We start from the raw sequence: 20,000 nt of genomic DNA, 5'->3' as shown, positions 1-20,000 counted from the left end.
TTTAAAATCCTTCCTAAACGCAAGCGGCACGCTTAAATGATTGATCTCCAAACCTCTGATCGCATTTCCCATTTTTCCAGAAAATGTTCCGGATTGATCTAAACTGGCCAATTGGCATAATTGGTCAAAGCGGCGTCCCGCACCGGACCTGCCAACAATCCGCTCCCACTCCCCAAGGTTGGCCGCCTCGCTAGGGAAATATCATGCATTAAATTCATTTAGCCTCCCCTTCCGACATCCAATGCTAGAAGTTAATTAAATTGCTTGTCCATTGTGTTCATCCACTTACAAAGTTAATGATATTGTGCGGCAGATTAAAGAGCATTTTATAAAGCGCACAGAATGAGAGCTGGCAACCTCTACATCGCCCAGTTGAACTCTCTCAGCCCGAGCGACCGACGTTAGCCGTAATTAGCAGTGAAATGGATGCTTCCGTCTGCCAACTCCCTGCCAAGCTCATCAGTTGCGCCATGCGGCCTCTAACCTGCCCGCTCACCGGGTCTGAACCAATAAACCCATCGTGCTATTGACATTCAACCAAAACACACGCACACACATCTGGAGAACACAGCGATACGTAGCGTGACTCAGACTCTTAAAGAGGCATTTTAGTACGCCAACTTTTTATACTTTCCTCATTTCATGAGTTCCTTCGGCCACAAAACTAATTCACTTCTATGACATATGCGTGTCTCGTTTGAATAATGTCAGATCATGTGATCGAGTTAAAACAGAAGTTTTGTGGTCTCTCTGCAACTTTATTGGACTAATTTCACGTCTACTTTCCTGATGCGATTCAATACATTAAACGTCTCATTAATATTCTGTTTTGTTATGTACCGCGATCTGTCGGTGCAGATAAAAATCTCTGCTTTTCTTACACAGTTAAAGGTTTTTCTTCATATTCATCTAGCGGAGGTAAGCTCATCTGATTACTCTGCATGGCCTAAAGTGCAGTACGATCCACTTTCTATTCACTTGACAAATGAAATGTTTTAAAGAATCACACAGTTGCTTTATTCTGAGTAGGGGGTGGCATGATGAAACTGAATATACTGGGCAAAGGTAAAAATGCATCAAACGGGAGAGAGTCTGCTGCGCTGTTTACACCTCGGCTGCAGGGTCAGGAAATTTACAGGGGCTCAGGAAAACGAAAATGACAAAAATGCTCCCAGAATTGAAAATGTGGGTGAAAAATGGCCTAGAAAATTTTACCCCTTAGTGAAAAGGTTCATTTCTCACACACACACACACACACACACACACACACACACACACAGATATATATATATAAAAAATACATTATTATAATAATAATTTATATATTAACGCAGAAATTCAGTGTGATTAATTTTATAAAAAATAACACGTTAAAAGAATTAACGCAATTAATCGCACCGTAATAAGTAAGAGTCCTGAGAAATGCTTGCAGTACCACCTGTTTCCTCCAAGGGGCAGTAAGTGAAACTTCAGCTGTATGAGCAACACACAGTTTATACAGTGAACAAAACAAACAACACAAACATGAGTTACATTCTTGTGTTCAAAACACTTGATGGATCTCAAATCTGAACTAAGAGATCTCAAGATGTGTTTAAAGTATTAAACTATATTTAACTCGACACAGTGACCTAAACATGTATGTTTATGACGCAACACACCCGAGACGCTACACAAGCATGTCTGACGCAGGTGTTCATTGACGGTCCTTAAACAAGCTCTCATAATAAATCTCTGATTGATAAATTCACTTGTGTAATGGATTACTGTGAACTGTGTGTCAATGATTGACTTATGATCAATAATATGATGTAATCAATACATTATATTCTAAAGCTCATTTTTGTATCGTCTAATCAATGATTAAGAATGTAATGCATTTTAATTATCTGAATATTTATATATATAATTTGTATCTATATTTAAAGATAACTATGTATAATTATATAATAAATAAATTGATATAAATATGTATAATCATTATATATTTAATTATTGTTATATGAGGGGCTTTCTCAGCAAATATTTGTATATGCGATTAATCATGATTAATTAATCGGGAAACCATGTAATTAATTCAATTAAAAATTGTCATTGATTGACAGCCCTAATATATATATATATATATATATATATATATATATATATATATATATATATATATATATATATATACACACACACACATAATATATTTGTTATTTTATTATGTATATATATATATGTTATTTTATTTTTATATATATATATATATATATATGTTATTTTATTATAAATATATGTGTTATTTTATTATATATATATATATATATATAAAAATATATTTGTTATTTTATTATAAATATATTTGTTATTGTATTATATATATATATATTTGTTATTTTATTATAAATATATTTGTTATTTTATTATATATATATAAATATATTTGTTATTTTATTATATATATATTTGTTATTTTATTATGTATATAAATATATTTGTTATTTTATTATATATATATATAAATATCTTTGTTATTTTATTATATATATATTTGATATTTTATTATATATATACTTGTTATTTTATTATATATATAAATATATTTGTTATTTTATTATGTATATATATATTGGCGAAGCCATTCAAAACAATATCTCACACACAATCTCACAATTTACCTTCAAAATGTATCCTGTTATGAATCATTGCTATCTATATGTGGTGCATTTAAGCAAATACTTTCTGATCGTCTAATTGGATCATCTCCTGAATGGCCGCGTACATGATAAACATTGTCTGCGTTATTAGATTTACACACACAAAAAAGTCAAAGTCTAAACAATCGGGCATCCATTACTAATTAAAATGACGTTATTCCTCCTCCTCATTGGCTGCTTCATGCACGGCTACCAAAGCCATCATTTAATTGCAACAGATGCCAATGATAAAATGCCTTTAATACACTTATGCTCGTTAATGTAAATCATATTCCACTATAGATGTCCAATAATTAAAAATATATATATATATTTTGAGTTGCGCCCCTTTTTTATATAAAGGTATCCTCATTAGATGGAGATTCTTTTAGAGCAGACAGGACTAAAGAACTATTGATTCTCCTTTATTCCCCACGCTTGAAAATATTGTTAATGTTGACGTTGAATGTTCATCAATCTAGATTATCATGCTCTTTAATATCTGCCCTGTTCCTCCGATCGTTTCTTATGCATCTGATTCGATTACGAGTGTATGAGGGGAGGGCCGGCGCTGCGTCAGATGTGCATTAGACATGACGGCTGGAAGACCAACAGCAGAAGTCATATAAAAGAGCCACAAGGACACAAACTCCAGTGCTAAACTTTCACTAACTCTGTTTCCCCCGTTGTGTGAGGGAGTTTCTGAGCTTGTTTGCAATTGTGACATATGCTGAGGTTGTGTTTGATTACCCAGCAGCGAGCAGAGCGTTTGATTATGGGTCTATATCCTCTTAAACTCAGAGCCACGGTGGCCTTGCTAAGACATACAGCTTCCCGCAGCTGTCTGATATGATACAGCTTTATAGCAGTGAGGTACAATCAAATATACTGCTGTGAGATGTCCTAGCGTCATACATCAGTGCATTTCACATGTGATTTTCCCTTATACTCTCCAAAATGAAACCACACCCTACACCGATAAATGAAAATGCAGTTCTCTGCTGGTCCTGTCAGGACAGTATTACAATTAAACATTGCATAAAATGCAAACAAGTTATTATTTTAATTTGGAATAATAATTGTGAACTAGATAGGGACATTTCCTGAAGAAAATGTGAGTGGTGCTTGCCGTGGCAAAACTCGTCAAATAGCATTTTCTAACTTGAAATTTCTAGCACGATGCTATCACGTTTTTAACATGTTTTAACACTTCGCTAGGCGATGCTAGCATGTGTTAGCATAATGCTAGCACGTTTTTAGCATGTATTAGCACGTCCCTAGGCGATGCTAGCATGTGTTAGCATGATGCTAGCACGTTTTTAGCATGTTTAACACTTTGATAGGTGATGCTAAAATGTGTTAACATGATGCTAGCACATTTTTAGCATGTTTCATCACGTCGCTAGGCGATGCTAGCATGTGTTAACATGATGCTAGCACATTTTTAGCATGTTTCATCACTTCGCTAGGTGATGCTAGCATGTGTTAGCATGATGCTAGCACTTTTTTAGCATGTTAGAGCACTTCGCTAAGCGATGCTAGCATGTGTTAGCCTGATGCTAGCACGTATTTAGCATGTTTTAGCACTTTGCTAGGTGATGCTAGCATGTGTTAGCATGATGCTAGCATGTTTTTAACATTTTTTTAGCACTTCGCTATTATTCCACACTTTGTGTGGAATAATAATAATAAAAAGAAGAATAATAAGTATGCAAGAGAACAATAGTGATGCCTTTGGCAAGCACCACTAATAATTTTACAGCTATAATGCAACTAATGTACGTGATAAACTTTGATACTGATGATACATTTCTACCCATTCTTCTCCAAACATTAAACCTCATCAATAGGCTAGTTTCCATCCACCTGTCGAGCTATTTTGTTATTGTGAAAGTAAAAATGCAAGTAAAAAGTAAAAAGTTTTTTGCTAAATGTTCCGTGTTCTGCCGGTCTCCATTGAAACGGGCTTTTATGGATAATAATGGTGTGCGTGATGACGTCACACAAGTTTTGGTTTAGCGCAACAGAAATCTGCCCTGAAGCCGTTTCCATTCAGAAATGTGTTTATCACTAATTCACCTCACAGATGCCCCTAATTTGATCCTCTGTAGTTTGGGTAAAATGGGGAGATTATTGAGACAAAGTCATTTTAATGAAGAAATAAAAGGAATTGCAATCTAAAGGGAACAGTTGCTCTTCTGATGGGACTGTAATATCGGTCCTGATGTTGCACCTATCACAGGTTGCCATCGGTTACGACCGAGAGCGGATCATCATGACCCTGTTCAAGCTGATAACCTGTGATAGACATCAGCAGCAAGTATTGGACAAACTTTCAGTGTCAGGATCAGGAGCATCATGGATGTGTTTCTGATGTGTGACAGATATTAAAGAAACATTGATGCGTGTAATATCAGTGTTACATACATGATACATTCCTCATATACAATAAAACATCACAACTGAACTTGATGATCATCTCAAATGTATTTTAGCTTCATAATGTCATTTATATTTTCTGAAGCAGTAAATGTGATCCGAGGTAAAGAGGGAGAGATTTCAAATATTCAAACCTTTAAAATGTTCAAAAGCTGCTTTTCTGAAAGTCAACTCGGCATTGGACGAATAGTTCTGATAGTTTATAGTCTTGAGAAAAGTCTAGAACATTCTGAGAGTCATTCAGACTTTATTCATCTCCAGAACAGAGTAAAGATCAAGTGTGTGGAAAGTTGTGGTTATTAATTTGTTTAATTGAATGCTTTTTCGTTTGGTAAATCATTTTTTTTAATTTAATGTATTTTTTCGTTTGGTAAATTTGTTTTTTTAATTGAATGCTTATTTTCATTTGGTAATATATGTTTTTAATTTAATGCTTTTTTCATTTGGTAATTAATTTTTTTAATTTAATGCTTTTTTTCATTTGGTAATTAATTTTTTTAATTTAATGCTTTTTTTTCATTTGGTAATTAATTTTTTTAATTTAATGCTTTTTTTCGTTTGGTAATTATTTTTTTAATTTAATGCTTTTTTTCATTTGGTAATTATTATTTTTTATTTAATGCTTTTTTCGTTTGGTAATTATTATTTTTTATTTAATGCTTTTTTCATTTGGTAATTAATTTTTTTTATTTAATGCTTTTTTCGTTTGGTAATTAATTTTTTTTATTTAATGCTTTTTTCGTTTGGTAATTAATTTAATTTAATTTAATACAGAGAATTTTGCCGGCATTTTTTCAAAAGTAGACTAAACAATAATTTAATAGAATTGGGCTGTAAGTGTCCCAAAAAAAACAAAAACAAAAAAAAACACGCTGAAGCTTTTCACCTAGTATTGTGTATTTATTCTTGGTGTGTAAAAGCAACTTTAATAAATAAACGGATGATACTGCGATTAAATTAATCACAAACAGTGTTCATTCATTTGTTCTCCTTGTACTTGTCGATGAGCGGTGCATGATACGAGATATTTGTGTCACGTTTGCAGATCGGCTCTATATGCCGTAAAGATCAATCCATAATCACGTACAATAAATCTGCTTTCAATACTGTCGTCATGGTAACACAGGCTAACGATTGGGGCAAACTCTGTCATGTGACACTACATTTTTGCATTAGGCTAATGCCAATTTTATCAACAGAAGTGTTTCCAAACTAATTTTTCATGACATTTGAGTTAAACGGAAAAATATGATGTCGACATTTGTGACATTTTAGCGATAATGTGCATTTCCATCAGCTTTACTTTGATGCGCTAAAACTTTTTGGATGGACATGTAGTTTATGTGAGCCAGTTTGATATCTTTACATTGACGAGACATTTAAATCAGCAGAAATCTCAAAACATCACAGAAATTCATTTGCAACGCAAAACTACACATGCATGAGTGTTTCTTCACATTCTTCATATTTTGCACTGTGGTCTTCCAGAAAGTAGTATTTTTCCCACTTCTTCACTTCCAATTACAATGTCCAACAGTGAGCGCTTGTATATATGTGCACCAATACACTGAATACTCCCAAAGCTTTACGTGCCCAGCAACATCAGGTTAATTAACACAGGCCCCCGTCCCATCCGGACGCACGGCCACGGCGGGCAATCAAAGCAAAGTATTGACTGTGATGTTGTGTCCTGTGAGACCTGAATGGCCCGGTGGAATGACCCACAGAGTTGTGATTTAATCTAGATCTATTTAGAAATTTGGAGGGCTGAGAGACTAAGCTGAGGAAAAGCAGAAAGAGCTCCTTCCTCTCGAAACGCTCTGCGGTGTTTTCAGAGCACAAACAGAGGGCACGGATCCGTGAAGTTTTAGCGAGAGCTGAAAGAAAGCCAGATCACTCTCGCATCTCTGCTAAGTCCAGAGAGAGGACGGCGTTTGTGGATTCTTTGTCTTTATGTTAAAGCGAATGGCTGCCGATGATGTGTTATGTAAAGTTAGCCAGGCTAGATTTAAATGGCGGAATATCCCGCATGCTAGCTTAGTTACAGCTCAGTGCATCAGCGAGCCGTGGAGCCCAAGACGGAGACGTGAAAACGCTGGGAAGTTGATGTAAATGTTGCCACGATCACTGAAATTATGTCATGGACTTATTTGTGTAATAATAATGACATGCAAAAGCAAACGTGGAGGGGCTTTTGGGACACAAATGCTATTTTGGTTTATCTGGGCAATCGGTGTATCGGAACCGTCCGTTGAAAGAAGATCAAGTGCACTATTGGGAGGGTAAGACCCAAAAACTCAGTGTTTGAAAATAAGAGCTTCAGCTTAAGAACTGTGTGGGAAAGCAGAGGATCACGGGATTACAGCAGAATTCAAGTCAACCAAAGGCAATGCCGCTCGGCGCGGGGTACCACTACATACATAAGGCATTTATTAGTGCAAAAAATAGACGTTTTTAAAATCAAATGTGTTGCATGAATGACTCGTCAACGAAGAATTAAGATTTAAAATGTGATCTCATGGGTTCTGGGTATCTCTGTGAGAACTGACGCTGACTATCACACCTGGAGTCGTGAGTTTGAATCCAGGGCGTGCTGAGTGACTCCAGTCAGGTCTCCTTAGCAACCAAATTGGCCCGGTTGCTAGGGAGGGTAGAGTCACATGGGGTAACCTCCTCGTGGTGGTGATTAGTGGTTCTCGCTCTCAATGGGGCGTGTGGTGAGTTGTGTGTGGATTGTGGAGAGTAGCATGAGCCTCCACATGCTGTGAGTCTCCGCGGTGTCATGCACAACGAGTCAAGTGATAAGATGCATTTTACACAGAGTGGTCAATTGTAACTGAGTGCGCAAATAGTCACATGACCAGAGCTATTTAATTCCACTGTGCTCCACTAAACATTATATCTGTTAAAACGCCATAAAAGGAAGCAAATATGTCCTGGCATAATACACACACACACATACACATACATATTTATATTACATGTATATATACTGTATATATATTGTGTGTGTATACATATATATATATATATATATACACACTCACCTAAAGGATTATTAGGAACACCTGTTCAATTTCTCATTAATGCAATTATCTAATCAACCAATCACATGGCAGTTGATTCAATGCATTTAGGGGTGTGGTCCTGGTCAAGACAATCTCCTGAACTCCAAACTGAATGTCAGAATGGGAAAGAAAGGTGATTTAAGCCATTTGGAGCGTGGCATGGTTGTTGGTGCCAGACGGGCCGGTCTGAGTATTTCACAATCTGCTCAGTTACTGGGATTTTCACGCACAACCATTTCTAGGGTTTACAAAGAATGGTCTGAAAAGGGAAAAACATCCAGTATGCGGCAGTCCTGTGGGCGTAAAATGCCTTGTTGATGCTAGAGGTCAGAGGAGAATGGGCCGACTGATTCAAGCTGATAGAAGAGCAACTTTGCCTGAAATAACCACTCGTTACAACCGAGGTATGCAGCAAAGCATTTGTGAAGCCACAACACGCACAACCTTGAGGCGGATGGGCTACAACAGCAGAAGACCCCACCGGGTACCACTCATCTCCACTACAAATAGGAAAAAGAGGCTACAATTTGCAAGAGCTCACCAAAATTGGACAGTTGAAGACTGGAAAAATGTTGCCTGGTCTGATGAGTCTCGATTTCTGTTGAGACATTCAGATGGTAGAGTCAGAATTTGACGTAAACAGAATGAGAACATGGATCCATCATGCCTTGTTACCACTGTGCAGGCTGGTGGTGGTGGTGTAATGGTGTGGGGATGTTTTCTTGGCACACTTTAGGCCCCTTAGTGCCAATTGGGCATCGTTTAAATGCCACGACCTACCTGAGCATTGTTTCTGACCATGTCCATCCCTTTATGGCCACCATGTACCCATCCTCTGATGGCTACTTCCAGCAGGATAATGCACCATGTCACAAAGCTCGAATCATTTCAAATTGGTTTCTTGAACATGACAATGAGTTCACTGTACTAAAATGGCCCCCACAGTCACCAGATCTCAACCCAATAGAGCATCTTTGGGATGTGGTGGAACGGGAGCTTCGTGCCCTGGATGTGCATCCCACAAATCTCCATCAACTGCAAGATGCTATCCTATCAATATGGGCCAACATTTCTAAAGAATGCTTTCAGCACCTTGTTGAATCAATGCCACGTAGAATTAAGGCAGTTCTGAAGGCGAAAGGGGGTCAAACACAGTATTAGTATGTGTTCCTAATAATCCTTTAGGTGAGTGTATATAGTATATGTACCTTCTCAGTTTTCTTAATATATTTTTTATAGTTTTCAGTTTCATTACACTTAAAAACAAAAGTTTGATGAGTAAAAACAAAAATGTACAAGCCAAAGGCGATTAATTGTCTAATGTTGACTAACCTCTAACACTAAACAATCTATGTATGACAAGAAGAACATTGTTCATTTCTGAAATATAAGGATAAATGTCTTAAATCATACGGGTGCTTACGGCTTGCCTGAGAATGACTCACATCTGCAATGACCCACATTTATGACCATCAGAAAATAAGCCACCTTTCATGGGACAGTCCTTCAGTGCATGTGGAAAACTATAGAAGCCCTTCATCTTCAGCTAGGAATGAACTTCTGCTCAAAAATGCAATTAAACAGTAAACATTAAGAAGCTGAATCTAACTAAGAGAGCATAACATCCAATCTAATTATACAGCACTCTAATGAGCTTCTAATTGGCCAAGCTGCGTCTGACACAAGTAAAGCATTCAGGAGTATGGCCCGGGGTGACTGCAGGACCCTTTGTGTGTGATTTAAGACCACTTGGACGGAATTAAACACTGAAATATGGTTATTATTTTTTATTTATAGCTTTATGAACTCAAACATGTTTGTGTCTTGCTGAAGCTCATGTAATGTGCTGATCTGCACATCACATGATTCTAAAATCACTGGACCTATAAAATACAAACATTTTCATTTTTCAAGCCACATCCACCAAATCATTATCTCTATTTATCTTTCTATCTATCTGTCATTCCATCCATCTATGTATCCATCTATCTATCATGTTATATCCTATTTTGTGAAACATAAGGGGGCGCTAGACGGATCACATGAATCCTCCGAAAAAAGAGATTTAACTGACACTGAAGTTGTCACCGTTGTCACGAAAAGAGAGTTGAGCCGGAAGGCAAAGCTCTCGATCTACCGGTCAATTTTCGTTCCTACCCTCACCTATGGTCATGAAGGTTGGGTCATGACCGAAAGAACTAGGTCACGAGTACAAGCGGCCGAAATGGGCTTCCTCAGAAGGGTGGCGGGCTTCTCCCTTAGAGATAGGGTGAGGAGCTCAATCATCCGTGAGGAGCTCGGAGTAGAGCCGCTGCTCCTTTGCATCGAAAGGAGCCAGTTGAGGTGGTTTGGGCATCTGGTAAGGATGCCCCCTGGGCACCTCCCTAGGGAGGTGTTTCATGCACGTCCAGCTGGGAGGAGGCCTCGGGGAAGACCCAGGATTAGGTGGAGAGATTACATCTCCACACTGGCCTGGGAACGCCTCGGGGTCCTCCAGTCAGAGCTGGTTAATGTGGCTCGAGATAGGGAAGTTTGGGGCCCCCTGCTGGAGCTGCTGCCCCGCGACCCGACTTCGGATAAGCAGTTGAAGATGGATGGATGGATGGATGAAAATCCAAATATTTTAAAATGCCTTTCAGATGGATGCAACACTCTTGAAATATCTAAACTATTGAGGTGTGACCACCGGACAATCAAACGTTTTGTTGCGAATAGTCAACTGGAGAAGAAAAGGCACAATTTAATTGCAAAAGACTTGAGAAGAATTAAACGGGACACCACCCAGGGATGGATTACCGACCGGGCCAATAGGGCCAATGCCCAGGGGCCTTTGACTGCCCGGGGGGGGGGGCACTGGGCTTTAAAGTTGCGCAATCCAGTTTGGCGATTGTTATTTTCGTACTTCGTTATTTTATTAGTTTTATCATTTAGTTTAAAGTGCAATTTGAATTTAGAAATGTCTTCTGTTTATGTTTTTCATGTTTCAATAAATTTATTTAATTTAAGCAAAAATAAATATATTAAAAAAATATTCACCAACCCTCGGCGGGGGCGGGGGGGTTGGGGGGCACTATATAATCGTATATCGGGATATCTTTTAAGGTGATCATCAATAAAATATTTTTTGCATATCACCCAGCCCTAATCTGTAATCACTTTCATCCTCCTCTGTTCAACACTCCTGATCTGAACTCACTGACCTTACAAAGACTGGATTCAGTTTGCCGAATAAAATCAATTTGAGAAGCTCCAGAGCAGCAGAGAAAGAGCTAATCATGATTCAGAGATGCTAAGGAAGGAAGGATGAATGAAGGTAAAGAAGGAAGCGCAGAAGAAAAGATGGAAGGAAGGAACAAAGGATGGTAGGAAGAAAGGAAGCACAGAAGAAAAGAAGGAAGAATGGAAGGAAGGATGAATGAAGGTAAAGAAGGAAGCGCAGAAGAAAAGATGGAAGGAAGGAACAAAGGATGGAAGGAAGAAAGAACCGAAGGAAGAAAGGAAGGTAAAAAAAAGGATGGTAGGAAGAAAGGAAGCACAGAAGAAAAGAAGGAAGAATGGAAGGAAGGATGAATGAAGGTAAAGAAGGAAGCGCAGAAGAAAAGATGGAAGGAAGGAACAAAGGATGGAAGGAAGAAAGAACCGAAGGAAGAAAGGAAGGTAAAAAAAAGGATGGTAGGAAAAAAGGAAGCACAGAAGAAAAGAAGGAAGTATGGAAGGAAGGATGGACCAAAGGAAGGTACAAAAGGATGGTAGAAAGAAAGGAAGCACAGAAGAAGGAACGAAGGCTGGAAGGAAGGAAGGACGGACAGTAGGAAGAAAGAAAGCACAGAAGAAAAGAAGGAAGATAGAAAGGAAGGAAGGATGGACCAAAGGAAGGAATGAAGGAAGGTAGAGAAGGATGGGAGGAAGGAAGCACAGAAGAAAAGGAAGGAAGCAAGGAAAGAAAAAGAAAAAAGAAAGTATAAAAACGAAGGATGGAAGGAAGGTAAAGAAAGATGGGAGGAAGTGAAGAAGAAAAGAAGGAAGAAAGGAAGGATGGACCGAAGGAAGGAATGAAGGGAGGTACAGAAGGATGGGAGGAAGAAAGGAAGCACAGAAGAGAAGAAGAAAGGAAGGAAGGATGGACCGAATGAAGGAAGGTACAGAAGGAAGGTACAGAAGGAAGGGAGGAAGGAAAAGGGAAAAAGGAAGTATAAAAACGAAAGATGGGAGGAAGCGCAGAAGGAAGGAAGGAAGGAATGAAGGAAGGAAGGTACAGAAGGATGGACCGAAGGAAGGAATTAAGGAAAGACAGACAGTAGGAAGAAAGGAAGGAAAAGGAAGTAAAGAATGAAGGATGGATGAAGGAAGCAGAAAGAAAGAAAGAAAGAAAGAAAGAAAGAAAGAATATGTGGTTTACTTTGAGAAGCCTTCAGACCTGCGGCTCAATACCTGCTAATTCTATTAAGTGTCAGTCGCGGGACAGTCGCCGCTCACAGGTGCATGTAAATGTGCTGCTGCTTGACTAAACAAAACAGGAGCAATAGAATAAAGCGATTGAATAACAAAAGAGGAGTGAAACACTCAGGACACGCTGGGACTGCCAAACCCATTATGGGTATTGAACATATCCCTCAATCCACCAAACGACATTTCCCATCCCAATACAATCCAGGAGAATACAACGCACGGTCTTCATCGCTGATATGGCTGCACCTGAGGGCGTCCTGACGCAGGTAATATGATGAAATGCAACTAATGTGATTATACAAAACAGACGCTGTTCCTCTCAATTTCACTTCTCACCCACTTAAGCAAATGCAGCTATTTGAAACGTGAACCCTGCTTAACACACGCAGGCCAAAGGCCTCAAAAGTACAGCACAGTATTCACCAGTACTCGAATGCAGTTTGTGTTTTGAGGCCAGAGACACACCTCACACACAAAAACCATAGACCAACACACTGCACGTGCGTCGTCTTATATGCCTAATGTGCATTCTTGCTTTTCTGCGGTGGTAACAAACTGCTGATTTAAACAACTTTACAAGGTCAAATATTACACACAGGTTTTAACAGAAGAAGCTGTCAATTGAGCTTAACTTCAACCCGGAATATTCCTTTAGTGCAGGGGTGGGGAACATCAGGCCTCAGGGCCGTATAAGGCCCGTGAGGCCATTTCACCTGGCCCGCGAGGCCATTTCACCCAGCCCGCGAGACCATTTGGCCCGGCCCGCGAGGCCATTTCATCTGGCCCGCGAGGCCATTTGGCCCGGCCCGCGAGGCCATTTCACCCGGCCCGAGAGAACATTTGGCCCGCGAGGCCATTTCACCCGGCCCGAGAGAACATTTGGCCCGCGAGGCCATTTCACCTGGCCCGAGAGAACATTTGGCCTCGCGAGGCCATTTCACCCGGCCCGCGAGGCCATTTTACCCGGCCCGCGAGGCCATTTCACCCGGCCCGCGAGGCCATTTTACCAAGCCCGCGAGGCCATTTCACCCATCCTGAGAGACCATTTGGCCTACGAGGCCATTTCACCCGGCCCACGAGGCCATTTTACCTGGCCCGCGAGACCATTTTAGCCGGCCCGCAAGGCCATTTCACCACGAGGCCCGAGAGAACATTTGGCCCGTGAGGCCATTTCACCCGGCCTGAGATACCATTTCACCCAGCCCAAGAGACCATTTTACCCGGCCCGCGAGGCCATTTCACCCGGCTCGCGAGACCATTTGGCCCGCAAGGCCATTTTACCCGGCCCGCAAGACCATTTTACCCGGCCCGCGAGGCCATTTCACCCGGCCCGCGAGACCATTTTACCCGGCCCGCAAGACCATTTTACCCGGCCCGCAAGACCATTTTACCCGGCCCGCGAGGCCATTTCACCCGGCTCGCGAGGCCATTTCACCCGGCCCGCAAGGCCATTTTACCCGGCTCGCGAGACCATTTTACCCGGCCCGCAAGGCCATTTTACCCGGCCCGCAAGACCATTTTACCCGGCCCGCGAGGCCATTTCACCCGGCTCGCGAGGCCATTTCACCCGGCCCGCGAGACCATTTTACCCGGCCCGCAAGACCATTTTACCCGGCCCATGAGGCCATTTCACCCGGCTCGCGAGGCCATTTCACCCGGCCCGTGAGACCATTTTATCCGGCCCGCGAGGCCATTTTATCCGGCCCGCGAGGCCATTTCACCCGGCCCGCGAGGCCATTTTATCCGGCCCGCAGGCCATTTCACCCGGCCCGTGAGGCCATTTCACCCGGCCCGTGAGGCCATTTTATCCGGCCCGTGAGACCATTTCACCCGGCTCGTGAGACCATTTGGCCCGCGTGGCCATTTTACTCGGCCCGCGAGGCCATTTCAGAAATAATTTGAAAAGCAAAAATGCCCTTGATTCAATTAACCTGAAAAAAAATTCCTTTCAAAAAATGTTTAAATGTAATTTAAAATGATAACAACACAAAATATTGTATAATAGACAGACCTTTTAGTGTTTTTGGTGTGTGAGCACGTAACGGAATGCATACATAAATTTCAACCCACAATCAGAAATTGCAAGCAATTGTATGGCCCACAAATAATTTTATAAATACTAAAACTAGTATTTTAGTATTTAGGCGGGACTACCTGTCTGAGAGTGGTACTCATGAGTGCCCTCTTTGTGGACATTATTTTGTAGAGCGCACGCAAACAACGTGTGGACTTAGAGCTGCGGGCAGCATTTGGGTCAGGACCTTCGACCACATCAGGCCAGACAAGGAAAGAAAAGCACGTCATGACGACTTCTACCTTCTGAGAAATTGCTTGGATTAAAGATAACGATTTCTCTAAGCCATTAACAGCACGTACGTGACATATCCGCACCCCGCTGGGCTCACGTTCCTTTCCATCACCTTGAAATCACGAGCGATGGATGAGATAAAACCAGGCAGGGAGCACACTTTCCTCTCTTCAGAATGTTTGGATTATTCGCTGATGGCTCCCTGAAGATGTGTTGCCCCGCCGCCCCCGTCTGCTCGCTCAAGGCACCTGTGTGCGCCCGTCCCTGCGGAGCTCCCTGTGCGGGGGATATATATATACACTTTAACTGTGAAAAGGTCAGGCACGCGGGATGAAGCAGGCAAACACAGATGCCCTGCAGATGAATCACGGGAGATTTGGTGCATGGTGGCGAATGAGTAACCCGCCGCAGCCGCTCAAACCCCATTATTTCCCCTCTTCTTCAGTAGGTCCGTGACGCATGCCGGCGCATTCCGTCAGTTCATTAGGAAGAAATCTCATTCCTCTGCCGCGAGCTGCCCGCGTACGTGACGAGCCCCCGGAGGCCCCACGGCCCGTGTTTAATTCCACATCATCTGCTCCTGAGAGGGCCTTAATCGCAGTCTGTGTGATCAATACTATATCAGTGTAAATTAAAATGGCAATCTCAAAGTAATTAAGCCTGTTAATGTTTGATTCAAATGTCATTATTTGCTCATGAGGAGAGGCCAGAGTGGGCGCCAGTGCTCTTGAAAGTGTGCGTGTGGTTATGAATGATTAAACAAGGGGGTGTCAACTGATTTAGCTTCAGAACCCACATGTCATATTAGGTGGTGACCCAACACAAGTGTTTAAGGTGTGCTTAAAATAAATAATAAACTAAATAATATTTAAAATAATGATGGTAAAATGTGACGCAGTGATTTTTAGCGATGTTATCTTCTAGTTGTGAGAGTGTTTTGATAGTGGAAACGGGCTTCACAGAAGCAGATGAAGTCTCCACCCCGAACAGACGAGGTACATCTCCAATTCCACAGCAGCATAACCCAATTACACAAACCTGATTTACAGAAGCAAACCTGATTACAGCCGTTCTGAATGAGAAGAGAGGAGAGAGAACATCAGCCAGCAGAATATCACTGCCAGAAACACAGACAATAAAAATACAATCGACTCTGGACAGAAAGCTCTCAGTAATTGCTTTATCCGAAATCTCTCTGGTCAGATTTGAAACAATTTCAAAATTAATTCTGATGGTTTGTTAAACAGAAGTTCTACAGGCCAGACGGATGTTCTGGTCAATGGCTGATATACTGGTGGGTCAATCGCTCTGTCAATGGATGATAAACCATTTTACTTTGTCATTTTTTTGTAAATATTGCATAAAATCTGTCTATCAGATCTGTCTGTCTGTCTGTCTATCTGTATGTCTATCTATCTATCAGATATGTCTGTCTGTCTGTCTGTCTATCTGTATGTCTATCTATCTATCAGATCTGTCTGTCTGTCTGTCTGTCTGTCTGTCTATCTATCTATCTGATCTGTCTGTCTGTCTGTCTGTCTATCTGTATGTCTATCTATCTATCAGATCTGTCTGTCTGTCTGTCTGTCTATCTATCTATCTGATCTGTCTGTCTGTCTATCTGTCTGATCTATCTATCTATCTATATGTCTGTCTGTCTGTCTGACCTATCTGTCTGTCTGTCCAATCTATCTGTCTGTCTGTCTGTCTGTCTATCTATCTATCAGATCTGTCTGTCTGTCTGTCTGTCTATCTGTATGTCTATCTATCTATCAGATCTGTCTGTCTGTCTGTCTATCTGATCTATCTATCTATCTATATGTCTGTCTGTCTGTCTGATCTATCTGTCTGTCTGTCCAATCTATCTGTCTGTCTGTCTGTCTATCTATCTGTCCGTCTATCTATCCGATCTGCCTGTCTGTCTATTTATCTATCTGTCTGTCTGTCTGATCTATCTATCTATCTATCTATCTATCTATCTATCTATCTATCTGTCTGATCTATCTATCTGTCTGTCTTATCTATCTATCTATCCGATCTCTCTGTCTATCTGATCTATCTATCTGTCTGTCTGTCTTATCTAGCTGTCTGTCTGTCTATATATCCGATCTATCTGTCTGTCTGTCTGCTGGCTGTCTTATCTATCTATCTGTGTGTCTGTCTGTCTGATCTATCTATCTATCTATCTATCTATCTATCTATCTATCTATCTATCTATCTATCTATCTATCTATCTGTCTGATCTATCTATCTGTCTGTCTTATCTATCTATCTATCCGATCTCTCTGTCTATCTGATCTATCTGTCTGTCTGATCTATCTATCTGTGTGTCTGTCTGTCTATATATCCGATCTATCTGTCTGTCTGTCTGCTGGCTGTCTTATCTATCTATCTGTCTGTATGTCTATCTATCTGTGTGTCTGTCTGTCTGATCTATCTATCTATCTATCTATCTATCTATCTATCTATCCGATCTGTCAATCTATCTGTCTGTCTTATCTATATATCTGTCTGTCATATCTATCTATCTATCGGTGATTCAGTCTATCTATCTGTCTGTCTGTCTGTCTGTCTGTCTGTCTAATCTATCTATCCAATCTATCCATCCAGATAGACAGATTGATTTTTTTGTTTGTTTTTTTACTTCCTGTAACTTCACGTGATAGGAGAAAGGTGAAACTTTACAAAAAAAAATAAAACTAATGTTTTTCTGTGGCTAAAATTTGCATATAGAAATTTTCAGCTGGTGCACGCTCAACTCTACTGCACACTCTAGCACTGAAACTGTAAAGCCTTGCACAATATCCATTACGTGCGACGCATGTCCCGGGCATAATAAACACAGCAGTGGATATATGGTACAGAGAATGGAGACTACACCTGCAAGCAGTAAACCAGGCAAGCTGCCGTATCTCTTTGCATCACCCGAAAACGCTCAATCACTTTCATCTGAACCTGTTTCAAAAGCGAAACCGCCCGAGTGAGATCCATTGTGTGCCGATAGAGACTGAGAAGAACCTGACCATTCCGCAATCTGCAATCTCAATGGACTTGTAGAGACTGAACGGCACCAAAGAAAAAAACAGCTCTGCGATTTTTTTATTTTTTATTTTCTCCCAATCTGTAACGCCCAATTCCCAACGCGTTCCAAGTCCTCATGGTGGTGTAGTGACTTGCCTCAATCCGGGCGGCGGAGGACGAATCTAATTTGCCTCCGCGTCTGAGACCGTCAATTCGCGCATATTATCACGTGACTTGTTGAGCGCGTTACTATGGAGACATAGCGCGTGTGGAGGCTTCACGCTATTCTCCGCGGCATCCACACACAACTCGCCACACGCCCCACCGAGAGCGAGAACCACATTATAGTGACCACGAGAAGGTTACCTCATGTGACTCTACCCTCGCTAGCAACCAGGCCAATTTGGTTGCTAAGGAGATCTGGCTGTTTTTAGATTTTTAGCAAATTAAACTTCATTGTTTATGTATTCAGCATTCAGTATGTTTTATATCTGTACATTTAAGTTACTCTTGCAAATAAAGTTTGATATGAATTGAATTTCCACATTTGATCCTATTATTAAAAAAAAAAGTCATTAAAAAAAATGACTTTTTAATTACAACATGTATCAAACATTATTACCTGTAAAACGTGCCTAATTAAATATATCCGCCAAAAAAATACAACATTACAAATATACATAAACATTTAAGTCGTAAGTATAAAAATATAAAGTAGCAAGTAAATATATTTATGATGATTTTCTAATGTTTGTTGTAATGTGTCATGTGCCATAATTAAACTACACTTGACTGGTTACAGTTGCTACGGCAACACTAAGCATCCCGACCGCAGTTGTTTCTGTGAATGAGGTAATGAGACAGGTGAACTGCTCAGAGAGTTACAACAAAACCTCAAAACACATTTCACCGTGAGCTTGCTGTACTGATGCCCGCAACACTTAAGAGAGACCACATGTATGTCTAATTAATTATAGACGTTTAGTAATAGACGAGGAACTAAAGCCGTCTTTTCACGGTTCCCGACATTCACATGTCGCCCCCTAGTGGTGAACTTTACATTTGCTCACAATGGATTGTATCTGTTGCAATGGAGAAGGCCCTGTATTACACTTATTCTGCAGATAGGAAATACAATTTCAGAGATACATGTATGATTTATGAAAGTTTGACAAAAAGAACTGATACGTTCGATCACACGTTTAATTACAAATGCCTTTTGTAACAGATTGATGATTGACTCGTCTCGTATCCCCCTCAGAATGCTGACTCGTGTTCTTGCGCCGCTGTCACCGTCCAATTGACTCTCTGAAACATTAAATCTGATGTCGGGAATTGATTTGGAAGTCCGTCTGACACCCTGCGGCCACCACACTAACGGACTATCAATGAGTCGGACAGCGGCAACATAAATCAACGATCCTCTGATGGATTGCCAGCGTTCTGGGACAGAAAAATCAGAGATCTCACGGCAAACTCTCAATAGTGATTAGCATAACACATTAGTAATGCAACGCTCCACCTCTGCTAATACGCAAAGGGTGCATTTGTTGTTCTTATTTATCCTTTATTGACTCACATTTAATAATTCATTAAGCCGGTGCATGTGGGCTCATTACAGTGCTCGATGCGGACCCTCGAGTGCAAGCAGCGACTGGAGGGAGAAAACGACGGCGCTGTGACTTTAAAATTGTGATGATGTGCAAGTGGCTCTTTAAGATGTCAATCATGTACTTTAATGTTTAGCAGCACTTTTGCATATATTGTGACAGCTAAAGAGACAAAGCAAAGTGTATTAAACACTCTTAAAGGGATAGTTCACCCAAAACTGAAAATTCACCATCATGTTGTTCCAAACCCATATCACTTTTTCTTCCATGGTCTGATAGGATGACCTTTGACCTGACACTGCTGGTGTAGGTGCACTCACACACACACACACAAATATTGATTAGCCGCAGCATTAAGATGTTTTAGCTGCTCTAATAATGCTGATGGAGTGTGTGTGTGTGTGTGTGTGTGAGTGTATGTGTG

The 20,000-nt window shown here is 40.6% G+C and overlaps 1 protein-coding gene and 1 long non-coding RNA gene across 3 annotated transcripts in view; one reads left to right on the top strand and one right to left on the bottom strand.

The window, feature by feature from the left end:
* Window positions 1-20,000, top strand: part of LOC127617622 (uncharacterized) — a 143,814-nt gene that overhangs the window by 1,310 nt on the left and 122,504 nt on the right. The window lies entirely within an intron of this gene.
* Window positions 1-20,000, bottom strand: part of LOC127617620 (inositol polyphosphate-5-phosphatase A) — a 257,918-nt gene that overhangs the window by 145,177 nt on the left and 92,741 nt on the right. The gene's annotated exons all lie outside the window — the stretch shown is intronic.

This window comes from Xyrauchen texanus, chromosome 24 (assembly GCF_025860055.1).
Source record: "Xyrauchen texanus isolate HMW12.3.18 chromosome 24, RBS_HiC_50CHRs, whole genome shotgun sequence".
NCBI lineage: Eukaryota > Metazoa > Chordata > Actinopteri > Cypriniformes > Catostomidae > Xyrauchen > Xyrauchen texanus.
Note: the sequence above shows the minus strand (reverse complement) of the source record. Positions and strands in the feature narration are given on the sequence as shown.